At 42.5% G+C, this 15,329-nt stretch overlaps 1 long non-coding RNA gene across 1 annotated transcript; it reads right to left on the minus strand.

Annotated features, from left to right (window-relative positions):
* Positions 1-10,526: 10,526 nt before the first annotated feature.
* LOC128820109 (uncharacterized) lies at positions 10,527-14,428 on the minus strand. Its single transcript, XR_008440820.1, has 2 exons — positions 14,263-14,428; positions 10,527-10,620 (listed from the first exon to the last, which is right to left on the minus strand). It is a non-coding gene; the product is annotated as an uncharacterized LOC128820109 (long non-coding RNA).
* Positions 14,429-15,329: the final 901 nt, after the last annotated feature.

Here is a 15,329-nt window from a genome sequence, read left to right on the forward strand (position 1 = left end):
TCAGTTGGTGGCTGCATTGCACCAGGAGCTGTACAAACACAAGTAGACCAAAAATACAGACAGAGAAGTAGTTTCTGAAGGGTTTTTTCCCCAGGATCATGCAGTTAAGAAATGATGCCAGTGTTTCAACCCCTACTGGTACATCTCAGTCACCTGAGAATCCTTCCTATACTCCATCAACAGGAACAATATTGTATTCAGTTCCCACACCAATGAAAGGATGATGGGATTTCAGTGGATTCCCTTTCACTTCTGCAGCCCTCTGCCAGGACCCACAACCAAATATCCACTGAACATGGCACCAACAGCCAGACAAGAACTGCCAGAAACAACTTGTCCCAAATACCTGATTTTCAACTGTTCTAGAGGAAACATCCATTGGGTGCAAGGACCTTCCTGGAAGGAAAATGCACAACCATGAATCTGACTCGTGACTTAGTGCAGGTTGTGGTGTGCAAGCTGAAGTATTGATGTGGGTTTCCTCCTTTGATGCCCAGTTTTAATTCAGAAAAGCTGATGTGAGCATCTCCTTGACAAGCAATCCACAGGGAATCAATATATTTATAAAAATTCATTCTTTATACAGTCCACCTTGGCAGAGGAGAATAATTTTACTTCTCTACCTGCCAAGGAAGTTGCCATCATTCCAGGCTAATGCTGATGCCATTATTTGAAATTTGTCCCTTCGGCCCTTTTTCTTCTATCATTGAAAATAATTAATCAATATGTTTGCTCACACATGGCAACTTGCCAGAGCAGGCAGAGAAATTAAAAGCCAAAGGTCATTCCATAATAGTTTACATGCTGTAAAATATCCATTTATTTTATTTGTCTTGGTGGCCCAGCTGATTTTATTTTATTTTCTTTCTTTTTGTGGCCCAACTGATTTTATAATTGCAGTTTACATGGGCAGATTGGAGGCAAAAATTCAGGATCTGACAAGTTGCAATTTTTCTCTCTACGTGCCCTTAAAATGCCTAAGAGGTGTTTTGATTTTTCAAATTTTTAAAAATATTTTTATTAAAGGCAGCCAATAAAAACAGAGCCATTTTCAGTGCTCAGCATGATTTTTGTAATGACACTTTGGGGGTGGCCCTTTCCAGAGGGTTTCTCCTTGCCTTGAAGGAATGTGTCCCCATTTTTCTCCCAGGCAGCCCCAATGACCATTTATCCACCCATTAATTCCCCCCAGAAGAGGCTGTGGGACATTGGAAGGGATATTTTGCTGTTGGTTGGACACCTGGTGGTATGGATAGCCCTGAGTCTGCCAAACTCTCCCGGAGGGCTTAATCCAAATCCCTTTTCTGATCCAGGAGAGATGGAACTTCACATGTTGAGTAGTGTCCAGCAGAGCAAGACCTGAAGGACCAAGCCATGAAAATCATGAATATTGCATGAGCAAAGTCTAGGAATTACATATTTTTTTTTTAAGAATCAGCTTGGGAGTCTGTTGGGAAGCCTCTTAAATTAGTCCTAAATTCTACTGATGCTTCTAGAAAGAATCTTCTTTCAGGATTCCTATTTGTTTAAAGTGAACACAACCATCATCTCCTGAAACTTCAATTTCCAAAGGAGCAGCTTCCCACAAGGAAAACCCCCAACTTCTCCTCTGCAAAAGTCACTGCAGACTTCAGAGGTGACATCAAAACAAGGCACCAAAGTGTAAACTTTAGGCCCCTGAAACTTATTTTCCATGGCAGTTGCAGGGACAAAACTCTGAAAAGAGAAGCTACCAGAGAGAACCCTCTTTTGCAGCTACCCCCTCAGTAGCTGCAAGCAGCAGCTCCATTTCTGACTCCAGCAGAGGTTGTATCAGCCCCTGATTTTAACTCACACGAGAAAGAACATGTTGGGATGCTGCAACAAAAGTAGCTGATTGTACCTTTGAAAAAACACTACTTAAAAGGGAGGGAGAAAAGGGTTGGAATGCTCCAAGCCCAGAGTTGGATCTATCATGCATTAACTTAAAAGAGAGAAAAATCAGCTTATTGCAAAGCTGTCCACTTTAATCTCCTGAATTGGTTTGAAATGTATCTTTACAGTGAAATACAGGGGTTTGTGTCCAGTAATTTCTGCTCTGGGGGGGATCCTCCTTTCTTTGCCTTTTTTTGCTTTTTTGTCAGTTGAACTCGTTTTTAGCAATTAGCTCTGGCTCACGATCGCTGAATAAAGGGCACCCTCTGACCCTTGCTGAGGAACGACAATTCCCAAGAATTAAGTACAAAAGGTTTCTAAATTGACTGAGCTCTTCTCATTCACCAGTAGCTTGAATTTCTTGAATTGAAAGCAAGGGCCAATACAGAGCAAAGTTCTTCAAACATCCAGGGTTCACTCAGGATCATGGAATCATGGAATGGTTTGGATTGGAAGGGATTTTAAATCCCATCCAGTCCCACCCCTGCTCTGGGCAGGGACACCTTCCACTGTCCCAAGCCCCTTCTTTCCCTTTCTATTTACACAAAAAAAAAAAAAAAAAAAAAAAAAAAAAAAAAAAAAAAAAACCCTAACAAATAAAAAACAAACAAACAAACAAAAAAATTGTCTACCACTGCACTAAAGATATCTTCCTCCACAGAAAATCTTCACACAGACAGGTTTGTGTCATGTTTGTATAACTTTCAACACAATTGGTTGCATCCTCCACAGGAATTTTTACTTGAAAAATAAAAGCACAGATTAACAATAAAAAACTCTCCAACAGCGAGAAGTGGTTGAAAAGTAATTTTGCCTAGAACCTGTGTCTTATTGATATTTTAAAATGCCATTTGAAGCACTCAAAATATGTATGGAAAACACATGGATTTTTTTTTTTTTCTGGAGAAAATGAACCCAAATAGAATAAAATATTTATAAAAGATTTTGATCATTTGCTCAGTTATATTCTTGTTCTTAAAAGAGTTTTTAGAACTGCCTGACACATAGAATTTTTAAAAGTCAGGCTTTCCTTGGCAGTACATTAAATCTCTGATTTATCCCAGTGTTTTGGGAGCATTTTTGGAAGCAGGGCTGGGGATTTTTCCATCCAAAGGCTTTCCCTGCCTATGATTCCTCATCCTGAGCAACCTGAGGGTGCCCCAACAGATATTTCTCAGTTCCCTCCTACAAAGAAAGGGCTTGAATTCCATTGTGCAGCAGCTCTTTCTTCCCCAGTCCATTTCCTAAAGCTTCCCACATCATCTCGTCCTTTCCTCTGCTTTACGTGCCCATTTTATGGCTGGAGAAACTGAGGCAATGAATATTTGGTGACCTGATTGCCTTTAAATTGGCAGCAGGAAGAGTCAGTAACTCCTATTTTACAGTGCCCATTCCCAAATAAATCCTTTTTCTGTTAAGCCCTGTATGAATTCCAAACCTGCTTTAAAAACTCTTTATTTACTAGTCTTTGAACTATGCAAACCCCACTAATTAAGCATTTAATACTTGGTTATTCTCAAAGCAAAGGAAGAGAAACCCAGGCCAGGAAAATTTTGATGTTTTGTTTTTGATGTTTAAATGTCAGACTCTCAGAACTTTTTTTTCCATTTCACTTCTGCAAAACTCCTTTTGCTCAGGCTCTGACGCTGCCTTTGGAAAGGTGCAAGTTGCCATGGCAATCCCCATCTCCAGGCAATGCACCACACAGGCACCACGGGCACAGCCCACTGCACATTCCCTGAGGGATTCCTGTAGAGCAGGATGGACCTGGGGGTTGTGAACATATCCAGGCATTAATTGTGCTCAGCCTTAAAGGTAGGACAAGATGAAGGAGCGGCCCAAAAAGCCAAGAATTGGAAACCAGAACAGGAAAAGAGCTGGAAGGAGAAGCAGAGCTGCACTTGGGGTTTGAGACCTCTTGCAAAACAAAACTTGGATTCCTGAGCTGGTTTGAAGCTCAGTTGCATCTCCAGCAGTGGATTAGCTCAGCTCTTTATTAACCTTCTCTGTTTCCCTGTGGGGCCCACAGTAAATAACTCCTCAGTGAGTTATGGAGCAACTGATCCTTCCCAGCTCCTGCTCTGCAAACCTTCCCCTGCTTTTCATCTCTCTTACAAGAAATCTGGGTTTAGGGGTTTCCCCCCCCAAAAAAAGTGTTACTTTTTCCTGCTTGGATTTTCCTCCCATCCTGAAGCTTTTCTGTTCCTCCCCTTCTGTACTTTACCTCCACAAGGATCTTGCCCTCTGTCCTGATCTCCTTCCCACCCCTTGTCCCACTCTTCCCCTGATCCAGCACACCCACCTCCTTCCCCGCTTACACAGTCCAGATGTATTTGAATTCTCTCAATAATTAAATAGTTATACCAAAAAAAAAAAAATCTGACCACACTTGTTTCCTTTGCTAATGTCTCATTTCCATTTCTTTTGGAAATTCCTGCAGATGGTTTGTTCCTGCTCTTCCAGATCAGCTGTGTGGAGAGGAACTGCTCCTGCTGTCCTTTTCTCTTCCCTGTACATCCTGTCCCTGGGGAAGCTCATTCAGAAGCACCAGCTCAGCTCTGCTGACAGCTTGCAGATCTGCCTCTCCCCCTAATGAAAATTACATCAGCTCTAATGATTAAATCTCTTTGGAGATGGAATTTTCAGAACTGGTTATTTGCTTGGAAGATTAGCAGATATTCGCCTGCCCATCACAATCCCTAGGTATAAGTTACTGACACTTGTTTGAAATCAATGACTGGTGAATGCTTAACATGCAGCATAGCCCCACCTGTGACATGATTCATGACTTAATCACCAGGACCTAGAAATACAGACTCTTTACAAAGAATATATTGCTAATCTTTGGTACATTCCAAGTGTACAGACTCCATAAAAGAAAAAAAACACTGGAGGATTCCCTGCATATTGTCCATGAATTTGAACAAATCTAATATCTTTCCAGTGCTATTTCTCTTCCTAAACAAGGCTGACATTTATTTGCTTAAATATCCTTTCAGTTAACAGGTACCTGTGCAGTATTTGATCACAACTATAAATAAAAGAGAGGTAACATAGTACTGGCAAGCACCAAATCTGCCATTGACTCCCAGCTGAAATCCACACGGGAGAAAATTGTGCTTTCTTCCCATACATATGCAAAATCTGGTGAGATAAATAAGTAGGAGGCAAAGGGATTAACAGACATTATAAAAGTGTGAAAGAAATTGTAAAAGAAATTTTAAGATTAAAGCTTGGAGAGGAATATTTGCAAGTCTTTCTCCTAAAATGCAGCAGAAATGCACCACTGGGCTGAGCAGTAAGAGGGGCACCTGGTTGTCCCAGCTCTGGGAAAGGGCTGGAGGGTGAGGGTGGATGATGAAAGAGCAATGATCATCCTGGAACACCAGCAGTTACCCTGGTCCCACAGCTTCCCAGGTGCTTCCTCCCTCAGAGTGCCCCAGCAGCAGAGACACTGCCAGGAAAATGTCCCTCAGTGTTGACACCCCAGCTCAGAATGTCAAAGGCAGTCATATGGTCATTTAATCTCCCTCTGAATCTTCCCAAGGAGGGAGATTACACAAAGACCACCTCAATCCTCTTCATCCCAGTTTCTCTGTCAGTGTGGTCCCTGCACTCGGAGCAAATTCCATCAGAGGCTGAAGAGGGTTTGCATGGAGAGGGGTTCAAACACCCAGGTGACCGAATGATTGGAAATCATGTCCTGGCTGCAACAAGGGGCCTAATTAGTGCCAGCTCCAATGGCAGGGTTTGTAACTTGCACCATGTAACAACTGAGGCACAGACTCAGACCTGCAGGGAATCTGACTCATTTATTCAAAGAAACGAGCTGGTTTTATACACCTCTTCAAGGCACAGTATTTCCTTCCATGGTAATTCTCACTAAGCAACCTACCACACATCACCACGTCAGCAACATGCTCTCTCAATGTCCTTCCACGGGGTGAGCACGCACTGTCCACCTGTCTGCCAGCTTCCAGCAGGCTCCTTCTGCAGGGCTCTGTCTCCAAGGTCAGACGGAGACAAAGACAGACACATGTCAGACCGTGCCATGTGCCTCTGTGCTGCCATGTGCCTCCCTGTGCTGCCATGGCATTCTGCAGGCTCATCCCACAGCCCACAGCTCAACTCCATCCCATCTCTTCTCAGAGTATCAGCACCCACTGAGAGAGAACTGGGACAGAGCTCTGAATCGTCACTTTAAAAGAATCAGGTCCATGAAGTTAATTGCAGCCAATTCCTCGAGCTCCTTGAGCTTAGTTGCACTGGCAATAAGGCGCTGTGGCAGGAAGAATTTAAACCTCACTTGGCTGCTCTACCAGCAGAACCAGGACAAACACGAATTTAATTGTGCAGGGACATTTGCGTGCCTGGAATACCCAAGCAGCTTCCATGCTTTCAGATCAAACAGCACTGAGCCAAAATCTGTCTCTGTAACATTCCACCACCCTGGTGATGCAGCCAGTTCATACATCATGCTACTTATTTTCACTGCTAATCTAAAGAAGATTTTTATTAACATTGTGTGAATAATCGATCCAGATGCGGAGGAGAATAACTATGTTACTAAAAGGGAACAAAGCACAATCTCTCTCTAGAACACTAACAAGTGTTGGGTCAGATTTGTGATCCTTCCAGGTGAAGTCTCTCTCAAGGGATTCCTGCCTGCCTTCACACACATTTTCAGATGAAAGAGGACTCCAGACATTTGAAATGGGATAAAAACCACACCCATGAGAAACAGTCCTTCTCAACATTATTTAAAGCCCCCAGAATAAAAAACCCAGCAGAGGGAGTGTGGTTCGATGCTCCACAGTAGCTACAGATGAGAGCACCACCTGAGCTGAGATAACAATGGGAGAAGAAGCAGTCAAATAAATTCTGAAGAAATCAGCAGCAGATTTAATACAGTGCTCTCATTTCTCTGTGGCACCTGTCAGTACAATTGTGGTGAGGACACACACAGGGTGAATTTCTTACGGTTTGGGGGACCTCCAAAAATCAGCAGGAGTTTTGCTGCAGAGCAACCCTTGCACAGCAATATAATTTGCTTCAACCTCCACTTTCCCCCTCCCTTACCAGCTGCTTCATCTCCAGAGCAGCACATCAATATCTGCATTTCAGTCCCTGGCTGCAGGGGTGCGTTTATTGTCTCAACATCATTCAACTTCCTACTTACCAAAATTAAAGCAGCTCCTTCCTTTTGATTTCTATTTTCTCAGCCACTCTAACCCCTGCTTTTCCTGCTGGAGCCTCCCGTGCACCCCTGGGCTCCAGGAGCTGACTACAGTTTTTCGGGGGAAAGGAGCTGATTAATCACAGCCAGTTCTTCGTCCCCTCCTCTAAACAACCACAGGACCTGCATCCACCATGGCTGAGGAGCCTTTTCTTCAGGCAGGTCATCACCAGATCAATTGCTGTTTTCTTTCATCACCAATCACCCTCAGATTGCACAAATCTGAAAGTGGGGTTTCACCCCACTTTCATCTGCTACAATGCAAAAAAATACCTCCTTCTCTTTGTATTTTTGTCTCTATTTCTATTTTGTTTCTCTATTTCTGATTTATTTCTTGGTGCCCTGTTTTGTTTCTCACCATTTCACACATCTCAGTATTTCACAGAAGGCTCAAACGGGGCCATGGATTTTACAACTTTTCCTTTGCTTCCCGGGGACACTTATTCATTGGAAAGCTTTCAGCACCAGTTGCAGTTGTCCAAAAAACTGGAAAATTATAAATACCAGGAGATTAAATCTACCTTTCACATCTAAGGGAGTCAGTCTTTTGATACTTCCTGAAGCCTTGTGCTTTAAATCGTTAATTTAGAGCTCACAAACCTATTGCTGAAATATCCCCCTAATAAAACATCCTAAAGCAAATGGGTGGAATTGAAACAGTGCTGTTAAACTTTATCGTGCCCCAGGTGCTTTGTGACTCACATGGATTCTGACCGAGTGTCACAAATTTACAGGACATGCCACACATTTATTCTACTTTGTCACTCAGCTCCTGCCAGGTGCCACTTAAGCCCTTCTGTGTGTCACACTTTTATTGCCACTTGTTTGGCTTCGTTTCATAAAACATTCAGGGGCATAATCTACTGCATATGGCAAAGCAACACAAATACAAATTATAAAGGATTTTTTTTCTCCCTACCTGACAAATATTTGAGCTCCAGAAACCTCTCCACACTTTAAATCACTCCATCTTAAAAATGTACTGTCAAGGGTAAGTACAAGTGACTTTGACCCTGTAAACAACAACCCCATGGCTCTTGCAGGGAAGTAGAAAAGGAAAGCTGGAAAAAGTGCAGCTGTAATTTAATCAATCAATTAATTTGTATCAGATAGGCACCATTTTTGTATTTCTGTTCTAAAATACAAGCCCTATATTGGATGAAATAATGTATATTTAAAAACCTAATAAAAACCTACAAAAAAGCTAATGAAACAATGTATATATGTGATAAAAATACCTACAAAACCCCCAACTAGTACAAGGCATAACTGGCACCCAGGACTCAATCACTTTGTTCATCAAGTGGTTGCCTCTGGAAAGGCAGTGACAGAATCTAGGCTACAAATCAGTTACATTGCTAATCCCTGACAAATTTCACCTGCATGAGATGGTTCGATACATTTTTATTTATTTATTAAGTGCTTACACATTTCCTGATTTCAAAATCAATTCTTCATTATTTCCTTGCCTGGGCAATACAAATGAAGAAATGTGTGACTGGTGAATAGTTCCCAAGATTAAAGAGGTAGAATGAAGACCTGGATTAGCAGCCTTAATGAAGTTTTGGGCTCTGGAAATAAATCAAAGCAGCTTTCTGAAATATTTGCTGTGTACAACAACCACTAGATTTGATGTGAAGGTAGCCAAAGATCCTCGCCAAGGTGAGGGATAACTCCAGCCAGCTCAGGGTTACCAACAGAGGTGAGGTGAGCCCCAGATCCTCTAAGGCATTCTGGAAAGAACTCCAAGTTCCCCCTGAAGCTGTCCCTGCCTCTCACATTCCATCACTGCCCATAATTTACAGTTCTAGGCAGGTCACCAATCCAGGCTAAGCCTGAGGAGGAAAACTCCAGTTCCAGGAAGGTTTTGAGGCCAATTCCATGTGGGAACAGCACTCCAAACACTTGTTAAAACAGAGAGAAGCTGCAGCAGCCCCAGAGCTGGGAAGCAGCAGTTTTTAATTGCCTCCCTCTCAATGTGCTGAGAGCAGCTCCCACTCCTGGAAGAAGTGCTCATTCTGGTAATTAAATTGTAACAAAGAGTCGACAGACACTTGTGAAATTTACATTTTTACATCAAAGATGACATTTGATAGAGGCAATCTGAGCGATTTGATCTTGGAATCTGCCTTTGCAGCACTAATGACCTTGGCTGTAATAAATGCCTCGTGCAGTGACCAGTCCCAGGCTGTTTGGAAATTTGAGGGGACATTTATTGCTGGGGATGTACCTGTTCTGTTCAAGATATTGCCTAAAAGAACCATATTCCTTCAGTTGCCTGCATGGATTTATCTAACTTTTCTGATTTTATACCTTTGTGGTGGAGAGAGTGTTTGCAGGAGGATTTAGTGGGCCATATAACTCCCCATGAAAAGAGAGCTTGTAACATCTGCAGATGCACAACACGGAGCTTATTAATAAAATTTCTGTAGCCAAAGGCTACAGACAAAATTAGAGACCCAAATAATGAGCATTTTGTGCATTTGTAAGGATGCTATAGAACCATTTTGGTATATTATGCTTATTTTGCCAAATTAGTTATCTCCATTATTGAGCAAAGGCATCAATTCGAAAATTTAAAAGAAGAACTCTCCATACACAGGTCCTTATCTAAGTACATATTTCTTTTGGAAAACTGCTTGAGAACAAAAAAAAAAAAAAAAAAAAAAAAAAAAAAAAAAAAACCACAAAGTAATAATCCTATTATATTTTATTTATTTAATTATATTTTTAACCTGTTCCCAGTCTCCATTCCTCAGCCAATTCCTACCTGGAGATGAATTACTGAAAGCAACAAGAATTTCAACCGCAGTTCTGGATTTTTGGAGTGGTTCAGATGCCTCCCAAGGCACCCTCAATCAGTCACAGCTATAATTAAGCAGAATTGGTAAAGGGCAGGTTCTAGAACAGCTCAGGGCATAAGTGGGGGATGAAAGGGCTGTGAATATCTGCCTAAGAGACAGGAGGGAAATGGTGAACCCAAAATAAATCTGCTTGAGCCCTGCTGAATTCCATTGGCAGGGAAATGGGAGAAACGGAAAGATTATGTAGAAAAAAAAGGTAGAAAAAAGGAAGAAAATAAATAAGACCCCAAGCTTTGAGTAAGATTTGGACTAATTTTAGGGACAATTTAATTACTGCTGATATTTATGTTGGGATAGGGGATAACTTTATTTTTATATTAACATTGATCATTTGTGCTTAAGTTATTGGCAAACCCCAGGACTGATGAGCACAAGTGTAAGAATGTCCAGGCAGCTGGGTGATGATAAATCAGGGAGAGAAAAAAAAAAAAAAAAAAAGCAGCTTTTTGGCAAAGCAATGGAAATAGGACCTGTCAGTAGATGAGGATCTGGAGAGCAGGAGAGAGGAAATCTATAAAATAACCCAAAGCTGTGTTTTTCCATCTTTTCTCATTCTTGGATCCTCCTTCTCAGTCATTTCTGCCTTTTCCACACTGGACAGAAGTCCTGAATTTGGAGAAAGAAAACAGGATGATATGAAATTACAACAACACCACCCTGACAGATCCTTTTTGGAGCAGGACAGAAATACAGCAGCCAAAGTGCCACCACCCTTTGTTTCCATGTCCCACTGCCACAGCTCAAATTCTCCTGAGCTTCAAACAACCTCTGCTGGGCAGAAATCAATAAAATCAAACCTGAGCAGCCACCAGGGCTGATGAGCACCTGTGTTTCTGCTGTTCCCTGTCTGATTTAGCATTCAGCCTTGCTTCCCGAGGAAATCCAAAGGCAGGGTATTCCCCAAGGGAGGGGGTTGTTTGTTCTCCTGCTTCTGTGATGCTGAACATTGCCTACATTACACACACAGGCATTTGTCAGTGTTACTTTTATTGACACCAATTAGGCCTTTATTACATTTTCTGAGATTCATTATGTGCAGTAATTAATATACCAGGCTACCATTCACATCAGCATCTGTTTAACATTTGGGGAGGAAGTGAACTAAAAATACAAAGGGAAAGCACCAAACAAAAAACAAATCCCACACCTAGGGAAAAAAAAACCACAAAGCAGACACTGAGGTACCTCCAAGACAAATGAGAACATTTGACTTGGCACAAAGAAAAGCCATTTTAAAATATTCTATCACTATGTTTGGCTCCCATAAAATACGTGCAGGGTTTCTGCACTTTTAGCCATGTAGTTACTGAGCCCCAAATTAGCTAATGGCAGATATTTATCTGAACTTCTATTAACGTGTGCATATTTTGCTGCTTTTGAGGTAACTCTTGAGAAATCTCTTCTTCTGGCTCCTATGACTGCAGTTCCTCATCTTCCCTTTTGATTCTGGCCTTCTATCCCATGCATAAATTTCCAGGGATGATGAAGTGCCTTTTAATATTCCCCATGAATCCAGCATGAAAAGCTTGCTGAAATTAAGACTATTCAAGAAAGCACTGACACTTTAATTGTGAGCAGTTCTTTAAAGGTGCTTAATTACCATCGGAAACTTGCACAAAACCAGAACCACTTGTCCTGTGCCTTCAAAAGAGTGCATTATGCACAAGTTCTCTCCAGAAGTCAAACACAGGACCCCGATGTTTTCTTGATGGCAGAAGAAATTATTATGTAACAGTTTGTTTGCCTTTTTTTTCTTTGAATCTTAAGTCTTTGACTATCTTCTCTCACTGAGATTAAAATTCACATTTCACTGAAACATCCTGCCTAGGTTCAATGCCAATTTGGGCTGACTTTTTAGGAGCTGGCTCAGATTTCCCTGCAATAAAACCTCCTTCCCTTCCATGCCAAAAACACATTTATTTTCTCTAACTCTTGGATGCCCCAATCTCGCTTTGGGTTCATCGAGCTTCCACAAAGAGGTGGGAAGAACATTTCACTCATCAGTACCCAGGGACAGCAGTGAGAGGGTGCTGTAGATATTTGGGTGGCTGAGACCATGACCAAGCAGGTTCTGGCACATAAGGGGGTTTATAGGGAGGTTGGAGAGGGATTTTTCACAAGGAAAATTCACAAGAGGGATTTCTCAGCTACACCTATACATGAACCTGGTTAAATCCAGCATATCCTGAGACAGCCTAACTCCATATCCACAAAGTATGTGTCTCATCCTTTTAAAAAGCTTTACTGAATGACTTATAAAAAAAGTCCTGCAAGACTGGGAACATGTTAAGATAATTTTCACAAAACAGTTGCCTAGGCTGAAAATATGTGACCAGACTCCAGTTTAAGGACATGCTAAATACCCTGGAAACCCCAGCTTTTTCAAGGAAATAATTTTTGCAAGGAAAATCAATAGAAAGAAACTGGAATTTTGTATTGAATCATTAAAAAAAAAAAAAAAAGCCAACCAAAACCAGCCTTATTTTCTCCTGTAGGTAATGCAGAGTGACATAAGTGCTGTGGATTTAAAGAGTTCCTTCTCAGTCACTCGAGTTCCTGCACTCAGAGAATTTAATATTCAACCGAGCCATCCCTTAATCAAACAGATCTCAGTTTTATTTTGTGCATTCATACCTACAGGACAATTCAGCCACAAGGAACAGCCTCCAAAATCTCCACTTAAGCTTCTAAGCCTGCTCCTTCTCATAGTGACATTCTCCAGGAGCTCTGCAGAATTGTCATGTCACCAAAAATACTGGGAAGAGGTGGATGCTGAACAAATCACTCCTGCAGCTTTCCAGGGATTACCACAAGCAGGAATGTGTCTCTGTTGTGCTGCCAAAACCTGAGCAGGGATCCCGTTCAGGAGCCAAAACAAAGGACAGAAACTCTGAAATAATGTATCAGTTGGGAACAAAGCCACACAGACCTCCTTATGCATCGGATGAAGATCTCTATTGCAGAAACTGCCCCCTTTTTATACCTTTAATTTCCACCGGACATAACTGTTTTAGTGCATTTTCTCTTTAACAGTTTGCTCCTGTTTTCCCCCTAGGTGGCTGGTTTAGCCCAAGTTATACCCTCCTACCCAGTTGCCTGTCATACCAGAACACCTGCCTCTTGTGGTAGAACGTTCTTTACCCTTGCTCTACCAAACTGTCAATCTTCACTTGAGCCAACCTCCTGCTCCAAAATCCCCCCCGGAAATCCCCAAAGTCCCATTAGTCCATGTGACCCGATTCCCACCCCACGCCACCCTCACTGGACGATGCTTTTGTGAGCTCTAGCTTTTACTCCTCCCCAAGATATCCCCTATTGGTTAACAATTTGTACCCTCCCTTTGAACCTCACACATTTTTAAGGTGCTGCACCCCTATTTTTTTTTTTGTCTTTTGCCTCCAGAATCCCTAGAGTAATAACTCCTCTGTTCTCCTATGCAGAAGACCTCTCCCTTGTCCTTGCTCCTGCCCTCTCTGAAATACAAAGTTGTGATTCGTGTCAGGTAAAGGCAACCTGTGCAGTTGTGGTTATGAAATGTGTGGAACACCACCATGGGACAGCTATAAAGATGAGTTCTAATAAACAACTGAGGAAAGCATGGAAGAAGGCTTTTGAGCCCATCTTTTGTTTGCAAATAACAATTATAAGTCTTAAGCTGTTTTGTAACAAGAACTTTTGAATTATAACTTTAGAATATTGCTTAGTATTAAGGATATTAAACTACAGTTTTAGAATGTGTAAGTCTTAAGCTGTTTTGGAATAAGGACTTTTGAATTAAAACCTTAGAATGTTGCTTAGTACTAAGGATTTTAAACTGTAGCTTTAGAACGTACAAAGAATTTAAACAGAAAGGGAAGTGACCCTATCTCAAGCTCCTGCAGAAGGAAGATGGACATCAAGATTGCTGATTAGTGACTTCAAAAGGGGAAGCTAGACATCACTACCATAGATTAATGATCCCAGAAAATAGAAGTTGGCCACCATCTGGACACACATCCTGGGATGTACACAATAGGGTATAGAAACTGGAAAGGAACCAAACATCACCATCACAGATTTACAATCCTGGAGTATAGAATTGTGATGTTAAAGGTAGAAATGGAAACTGCCAAAAGCTCACGCAGAAACTGGGAAAATCTTATGAATATGCATGAATATGATCAATAAATACCAGCAAGCCCAACAACCGGTGTGCGGAGGGGAAAACCCCCACCACTATACCCAGCGCTGTCTTTGCTCATACGTTACCATATTAATTAATAAATTGAATTGCCGCTTGATATATTGGCTGAGTCAAGCGTCTCACTCCTGAACACCTCGACGCTTAACAACCGGTGCCGCGGAGCACGAGCCCTGCAGCGGCACGCCACGCTGCGCGGCTCCGGGGAGCAGCCGGCTCCCGGGCCGGCGCCGGGGCAGAGCCAGCCCCGCGTCACGCCACCAGACCGCAACAGGAGAAGGGCACCCATTGGCCGGCTCAGCGGCCGCACTGCTGTCCACGCATCCTGTCACCCAATCAGCTTCCCGTTCATGCGCTGTCCTCGTGTCCCTGCAGCCAATCACAGTCTCACGCCTAGCTGTCACTCAGCTGGCTCTCTCCTCACGCATGGCTGCCTCTCAGCTGCGGGCCGCCTCCCGGCCGTGCGGTGGCGCCGTGCCTTCCCACGGGGCCTTCTGAACATCGCTAACAAATAGAACCCCGTCGTCCACAAGATAACGTTCCGGAAGAGCTTGCCCTAAATGGGATTTGCTTTGCAGGTGTAGTGCAAGGTGAGGATTTGCTCATACTCCTTTCACTTTTGTCCTATTGGATAAGAAAAGGGGGAAGGGAAGGACACAAAGGAAGGCAGAGGCAGAGGAAGGAGGCTGAGTATGGAGGAAAATCAAGCACAGGCAATATTTTTGGCATGGCAGCAGCACCCCCAGAGCTCTGATGGGACAAGGCATACCCCGGCATAAGGATTATAAACAGAATATTAATCAGCTTACTTCATCCCACTAATTAGCAGATTTCATTCCTGGGCTACAATGGAAATACCAGGAATTTTGAGTAAATATCCTTGTTCCAGGACAGTAACCCAGCCCACAGTAGCTGAAGGACACACGCCCTGCTCCAAAGAGGCTCCCAGTGCAGCCTCCCAGGCACCTCCAGCTACTGTGTACTCCTTCCTGAGACTGAAATTAGTACGAAATTTAAATCAAATTACAAACTCCCCAGTATATGGTAACGAACTAAGAACAGGTATAATCTCTCTGGGTGAAAGTTATGAGTGCCCTCCCTATCCAAGGGATGTTGTTTCAGTTCACAGTGAATA

Source organism: Vidua macroura, chromosome 28 (genome assembly GCF_024509145.1).
Source record: "Vidua macroura isolate BioBank_ID:100142 chromosome 28, ASM2450914v1, whole genome shotgun sequence".
In the NCBI taxonomy this organism is placed as follows: Eukaryota; Metazoa; Chordata; class Aves; order Passeriformes; family Viduidae; genus Vidua; species Vidua macroura.